An 8,125-nucleotide genomic window follows, 5' to 3' on the forward strand; every position below is an offset into this window, starting at 1 on the left:
GAACGCGTACGCATCTTTACCCGAATTTGACGCGCAATATCTCCGATGTCCGAGGTCTGTAGGTTCGCAGTGTGTACAACTGCACTCGATTATTAGCGCTGTTGCCACATCTACATAGTGTTTATGCGTTCATTAAATATAATATAAAACTATTTAAATATGAAATTTTTATGTTGTTAATTTTCAATATGTATGTTATGTGCATATTGAGTAAATTTCTTTGCTATATAGATAATGTTTATCTTAAATATTTTCAATAGAATTTAATTTTTTCAAGTTGGTAGCGGGTTTTAGTCCCATAAGAAAAGCATAGGACCCCCCTGCGATCCTCACTTCCCTCGGATCCCGATATACCTCCTTAAGCGCGACACCCTGTATTAGACATTAGTGCGAGCAAAAAGAAAATGGAACAGTAGTTTTTCGCGGAATTTATCTAAATTAATGGTCTTTAAATAAGAATAACAAGGCTTCCAGAGAAGTAATCAAGATCGCTTTCTGTCAACCTTTGGAAAACGTTAGCCAAGTTACTTTTTTGTAAAAGAAATAGGCATAAAGTCACTTTTAGGTTACTTTTTCAAGTTACAGTTACAGATGTAGCCGTTACATCTGTTTGGGTTTTCGGATCATTTATTCCGAAAAATGTTCGCTCTAGTGACAGTTGTTCCGAATTGAATTTTCCAATTAATTGATACTGTACCTGGTGATAGTGAACAGAGATATTATCCCAACATGTAAAATTATAACACAATTGCTATACAGATTTCCGATAAGTGGCTAAAACTAAGTTTAATTATTTAATTTCAACACCCTGTATCTTAAAATTGAACGACAAATATTTATTTAAACTACTAGCTTTAGCTTTTTGGTTATTTTACCCATTCTAGTACTAACCGCTAGTTTTTATTTACTTGGAAGAATATCTTTTAGATTATTTATTGCAAATTTTTTGGTCATTGCGTCACTTTCTTTTTTAATATTTTGAGTTGAAGCCCTTGTATAATCACAGAGGTTTAAATTCGATAGTCACAATTTTCAGAAGGCATAAATCTTTCAGTAGGATCGTGATCTTTTGGTTGAAGAAGAAAATGTGATGACATATTTTGATCTGGATTTTCTCAAGACAAATTCGACTAACAAATGAGATGTTTGAATTGTTTTTTTAGTAAATTTCACGGTTACGAAAATATAAAGCAAACTTGTCTATTTTCTTAATAGGGACTATAGTAGGCTATGGTCCTTGAAGATAAACTTTTTACGTTTTTCGCGTATATAACGTTATAATTATTTTTACAGGTATGAGAAACTTCAAATGACTAAAGCTGAATAGAAAATTGCTTTTACTTTTAAAATGTCACATTTCCTTTTCCAAATACCATTTCGAAAAGTACGATTTGAAAAGTATTATAGATTCGTTAGGTAATGAAATTAATCTTCATTTTTCGCTTTTCGTAATAATACTGAAAAAGAAAAAGTGCAGATTACGTAATAAAACTTGCCACTTAAATTTTACTTGGTACTTTGCACTTCTCAACTTTTCGCCCTCACTTTTTAAACCATAAAAATCATAAAAACAGAAAACACCCCAAAATTGAATTGAAAACAGAAAAAAAAACGGAATGTGCCACATGTAATTGCCAATGTTTTATATCTCAATTTTTTATAGTGTTCCAAGGAACTCCATGTGTAGAAGTTTATTTTTGTCTGCATGCACTCCAAAAATAAGGTGGAAAATACTTGACTTTTAGAATTTTCAGCCATATTCTTAGCAAAAAAGTATAATTTATATATCGAGCAATAAAATAAATCCAAAATTAAGGGTAAACTGAATTACTTTGAAATTAACTATAGTAGTTGCCACTAATGTTAATTTATAAATTATTAAGTTCTCAGTAATTGCAATCTCCCCCCATTAAGTTAAGATTAATATTGAAATGAACAAAATATTTATTGAAAAGTGAGGAGTGAAAAGTACTCTCAAGAAACAAGCCCTCTGGTTATCAAACAGAAATATGGTCTCTAATCAGATTCAAAGACAAAATTCAGTTTTCCTTTTTTTTTTTTTTGTTGAGGCAGTTGCCTTTAAGGCTTATTGGTCTAAAATCAGTTCAGGACTCAAAGACCTACATCGATCGTAAATAACACTACAATCACTTACGCCATCGACGAATATAACTAAATCGGAAATTGGCGCCCACGGAAATGAATCAAATACGGCCGACACGACGTCGTCCACCAACTATCGTTTCGTTGCCATTATTGTTAATATTGCGTGCCACCAGCCGATATAGCAACTCCGAAATCTATTACGTTAACAAGTTGACAGCACTAATGGCTTCGAAGAGGGTCTGGACGTAACCGTCTGCAAAGGGGCGAGTCGAGACTCCGTTAAAAATTATAATTTGAAGCAATTGTGCAGTGAGCTCGGTTCTAAGGAGCGTGTGAATGGGTCGATCATTCTAGACACACGAAGCAAAGTATCTTCTAGTATCTCTTATTCTTGCGTCTGGATATACTTTCTTACAGACAATGACAGAATGGATGTGTTGCACCTTCATTTCGAGGTACACTGGAAGAAGTGTAAGTTTGCAAAGATTAACGTCACTCTCATTTTAAATTACACTGAAAGAAGTATATCTTGAAAGATATAAATTTCTATTTCTAGTTTCGGTTTATTGCCACGAAAAAATTTGTTTTCACAAAATAATATTTAAAGCTATAAGTAACAGGTCTTCTTTTAATTTTTTTTTTCCAATTTTACAATCTTTGAATAGAAATACAGTAAGTAAAGATGCAGTGCTCCATAGAAGCCCTAACAATGTTAATAGAAATAATGTAGGGTAACTGTAATAGTGATTGTCATTATAAGAAAGACTCGGTTTTAAAAAGTTCAGGAAAAATTGAAAACAATAAATTTTAGTAGGCCAAAAAATATCGCGTTGTTTATTAAGGTCGTTTAATAAAATTTGCACTGTTATACATTACAAATGAGATATCTATAATACATTTGTCTTATTTTTTTACCATGGTGCCAGTAATTGCCCTTTTACAAAAGAAAAAAAAAACAACACAATGTGCCACATCATGTAATTGCCAATATTTTATATTTAATTTTTTAAAGTGTTCCAAGGAACTATGGGTTTCTGCAGTTGTGCAGAAGTTTATTTTTGTTTTTGCATGCACTCCAAAAGATAAGGTGAAAAAACTTGACTATTAGAGTTAGTCATATTCTTGCCAAATAAGTATAATTTATATATCAAGCAACAAAAATAAAGCCAAAATAGATATTTAAGTGCAATATTTTCATGTATATTTGGCCCAATTAACTCCCTCTACTATCCATCTACCCTAATATATATACAGGGTGTCCCATTTTAAATTACGCACTTTTATATTTCCTTAGGGAATCTACCAATCCCAATATAACCATTACGAAAGTTGTTGGGTCAGAAAGGAACATCGCATGGTGACCTTCAATTTGACCTTGACCTTAACCTTCACGGTCGTTTGAAGGTCAAATATAATTTTTTAAATAGGAACCTCTAAGAGCGCGAAATTTTACGTTTAGATAGGTACTTAAGGCTCTTTTTGTCAATTTCAAAGTGAAGGACACCATCCGATGTCTCCCTCCGAACTCAACAACTTCTGTAAGAGTTTTTTTTGGAATTGGACCTTTAAAGGTCATTCCAAAGAATCTATCTAAACGTAAAAATTTTGCACTCAGTCCAAATCTGGGGTCAAAAATAGAGGCTAATTATTACCACAAAAAGCTAACTAATAGCTAAAAAAAAATCTGTAAAAATATGTGCTGCCACATCATAAACTGTAGAAGCTTCTACCGGAAAAGCACCTTTATAATTTTTTTGTGGCTCCCGTATAGATTGTGTGACATGTAATTTTTAAATAAATAATCTTTTATATACAGGGTGATTCACAACTTATCTAAAAAAAAATTGGAAATAGACGCGGCATGAGAAATGGAGTCAATATTGTAAAGAAAAAATTTGTAAAATCCGTATAGTTTCCGAGAAAAAAATGATTGAAGTTGCATTTCAACCATTACATCGCTGGATAACTGTAGTCTCTAACTTCATTCGCAATACGCGTGGAGAGCCACATGGCCTCAGCGACTCCGAATACTGAAATCCGATTTTACAATCGTCGTTGTGATAGTGTTTACAATACTTTTTTGGTAGTTAGTGTCAAAATTGCGTGGTGGACAAAATTTTGAACAGTTGTAACATCAGGTATATCAAATTATTTTATTAATTAAAACCATAAATTAATTTTATTAATTAATAATAACAATAGCGGCAAAAGCAGTTGAACTTGCTGATATAAAATAGGTGTTATAAAATTCTATTTATTTCTTTCCTNTTATCAAATGGAAATATGGTCTCTAATCAGATTCAAAGACAAAATTCAGTTTTCCTTTTTTTTTTTTTTGTTGAGGCAGTTGCCTTTAAGGCTTATTGGTCTAAAATCAGTTCAGGACTCAAAGACCTACATCGATCGTAAATAACACTACAATCACTTACGCCATCGACGAATATAACTAAATCGGAAATTGGCGCCCACGGAAATGAATCAAATACGGCCGACACGACGTCGTCCACCAACTATCGTTTCGTTGCCATTATTGTTAATATTGCGTGCCACCAGCCGATATAGCAACTCCGAAATCTATTACGTTAACAAGTTGACAGCACTAATGGCTTCGAAGAGGGTCTGGACGTAACCGTCTGCAAAGGGGCGAGTCGAGACTCCGTTAAAAATTATAATTTGAAGCAATTGTGCAGTGAGCTCGGTTCTAAGGAGCGTGTGAATGGGTCGATCATTCCAGACACACGAAGCAAAGTATCTTCTAGTATATCTTATTTTTGCGTCTGGACATACTTTCTTCAATGACAGAATGGATGTGTTGCATCTTCGTTTCGAGGTACACTGGAATAAGTGTTAGTTTGAAAGTATTAACGTCACCCTCATTTTAAATTACGCTGTAAGAAGTATATCTTGGAATATACAAATTTCTATTAGTTTTGGTTTATAGCCACGAAAGAAATTTGTTTTCATAAAATAATATTTAAAGCGATAAGTAACAGGTCTTTTTTTAATTTCCGACTCCGAATACTGAAATCCGATTTTACAATCGTCGTTGCGATAGTGTTTACAATAGTTTTTTTAGTAGTTAGTGTCAAAAATGCGTTTATAGCAACTGGGAGTTGATGGATATCGTTTTAATTCATGGTGAAGCAAGACAACATTTGTATTATGGTGAAACATTTGTGTTATGGTGAAACAGGACATTTGTGCCGTGCAGAAGTGTATTTTTAAATCATTTTCGAACTGCTCTTTTTGTATTTGAAAGTGCCCCTATACATCCAAATTTTTTTTTTTGGATAAGTTCTGAATCTCTCCGTATAGTGGCACTTGTCCTAAGTCAAACTGCCTTTTTCAAACTTCTTGAATTGAAAACCTAGTTTTAACTCATTATTAATTTATTTTTTATTCTTACTAAATATGTAATTTTAGTAAACGTTAATATTTCGTGGCTATTAAAAATTTATTTCATAATACCAGGCTAGGCTATTTAAATTATTTCAGACCTTAAATTTTGAAAAATATGCATATTTAAAAATAATATAACAATGTGACCAAAGGGTGATTCAAAATTATCTAGGTATTTTCATTAACCTACCTTTGGTAATCAAAAATGAATTTTTTTTTGAAAATAAAAATAATTTTCTTAATTTATTAGATTATATCTAATCTAAACTTGTGGGAAAAGTCGGGAAAAATTCCTCTTCTTAGGAGTATTAAATGTATTTTTCTAAAACTTTGATCATTTGGAACAAAAAAACAATTCTATGCATCAATTTGTCAAATCACAGGGTTGTGGGTGTGTTGAGTTCTCAACATCCATTTTTTCATCAATACCCAAATTAAATTAAATATTAGCTTTAGATTTTCTAAAAAAACTGTAAAAAGGTAATATTTTTACACTTTTTTCAAAGGATGAAAAAAAAAAAGATTTCTTAGAAAACTATGAGAGGACCTTATAGACAATTTATTCATGTTTTCAAAACCGCTTTGATTTATTGTGCAATAATTATTGCTGGAATATCGATGATTAAAGACAAAAGTGTAATTCTTCATTCAACCATCAAAATCTCGATAATAAACAAGCTAATTGACAAGCCCTCTGAATTGATTGAGATTGAAACAATTTTCCATGGACAGTCTTAAAGAAAATAGGAAATTTTGTTTGAGGTATCTATTTTGATTGCTCGATAACCATAGCTCAAAAAATTTTTGCATAAAGTTTTTCAAAATGTTTTTTATATATCGACAGGACCATTTTCACTGAGAAACAGCCTTTCGAAAATCACTAAAATATTTAAGAAAATTTTTTTCCCTAAATTTTTTTCAGTAGTGTATTCAGTAGTGTAGTGTTTACTTTTGATAAATTACCCCATTTTTGCAAAATTCAAGTTCACAAATAGATATGAGGGTGCATTTGTCAAATTTCAAAACAACAGTCGCATTATGCTTTGATGTATAAGACATTTTTATAATATTTTTTATGAAATAAGGACTTTAGGTATGTCGTAATATCGAGAGACAATTTCGGAACATCCTGTATAATGCATGTGTTCAATAATAATAACCATAATTTCCCCTAGATTAAGATTTTTCATGATTAATGTGTCAAATTCACTTATATGTAATAATATTGAAGGTGTGGAATAAATGACCGCCGCAAAAATAAGCTTTTTCCTACGAAAATCCTATTAATCCCGGCGACAGAAAGAGAGAAATGAGGGAAAGCCTTTTGTAATTAATATTAAATTACCAGATTTTTTTGTCTTCCCATAGCTGGCCCGCTGGCCTTAGCTGCCAACCTTTAATAAAGATAAATGCGACTTTAATTTATTTCACAATTTAAAAGCGTAATATTTAGCTGACGACGAAGTTAAGGCAATATTTCTCGTATAAATCTTTATAAGTTAAACTCTTTGTCCTGAACTGTAATATCTTCATCTCGGCTAGGCGGTCTATCATTTTTAATCTACTTTTCAGAAACGATTTCCTTTATTACGGAAAATAATTTTAATTAATTGATAAATATGAAACAGTAACAAAAATTGTTAAGAATTACTTAATAAATTACATAAACACAAAGGTAAAATCACATTAAATTATATTAATTACGATTTTATTTTTTTAATTTACTTTGGTTCTCAGGTACACATCTTGTTGGATGCACTGACTTTATAGTCCCAAAAAGTAGAGAATGTTTAAGGTTTTACATTAGTATTAATTCACAAGCCAATCAGGGAATTACATAAAATTACATTGATAGATATAAAACATTGTATTAAGAAACTATTATTTGAGTTTATTAGTAAGGCTGTCAGAACTGAGCCGCGGGACATAGGCGTACGCATTATTTATTAAAAAGCAACCAATTAAATTGTCTACAGTACACCACCATAAACACCAATGGATAGGAATTAATCCGCACGATAACAAAGCAACAGTATACCAACGTGACGTAAACTTGAAAAGCATTCTGAGGCAGCGGCTCACGCCTGTCTCGGTTGACCCGCTGGTACGCCATTGAATTGCGGCTCTCTCTGGCAGCCCTATTTATGAGTTAACACATCCTGTTGAATGTACTGATTTGCTGCCTAAAAATCCATCATGTCTCAGATTTTTTTTAAATATGTTAGGTGGAAATAGGCTTTGGTGTATTTGTAGTAAAATATTAAATTTGGGGACAAATGTACAATGTTTATCATAAATATTATGAAAAAATTTAAGGACGCCATTTTAACGCCACTTGCCTATACAGGGTGGTCCGAATTTTATACAGGAAACTTCGAGGGCATATAGATCTCTTTAAAATAATAGGTGTTTGCCTTATAAACATAGGTCTGGAACGGCCTCGTTTTAGAGATACAGGGTGTTGAAGTTGTTAAAAAAATTTGATTTTTTGTTTATATCTCCGGAATCTATTGACCGATCTTAATAAAATTTGGTACAGATAATGTATGACAGTAGGCCTTACATTTCCTAAAATATGAGCTCTAAAGGTTCAACCAGTGGTGTACAACTGGACAGGGGC

Source organism: Anoplophora glabripennis, unplaced genomic scaffold (assembly GCF_000390285.2).
Source record: "Anoplophora glabripennis isolate ALB-LARVAE unplaced genomic scaffold, Agla_2.0 scaffold24, whole genome shotgun sequence".
NCBI lineage: Eukaryota > Metazoa > Arthropoda > Insecta > Coleoptera > Cerambycidae > Anoplophora > Anoplophora glabripennis.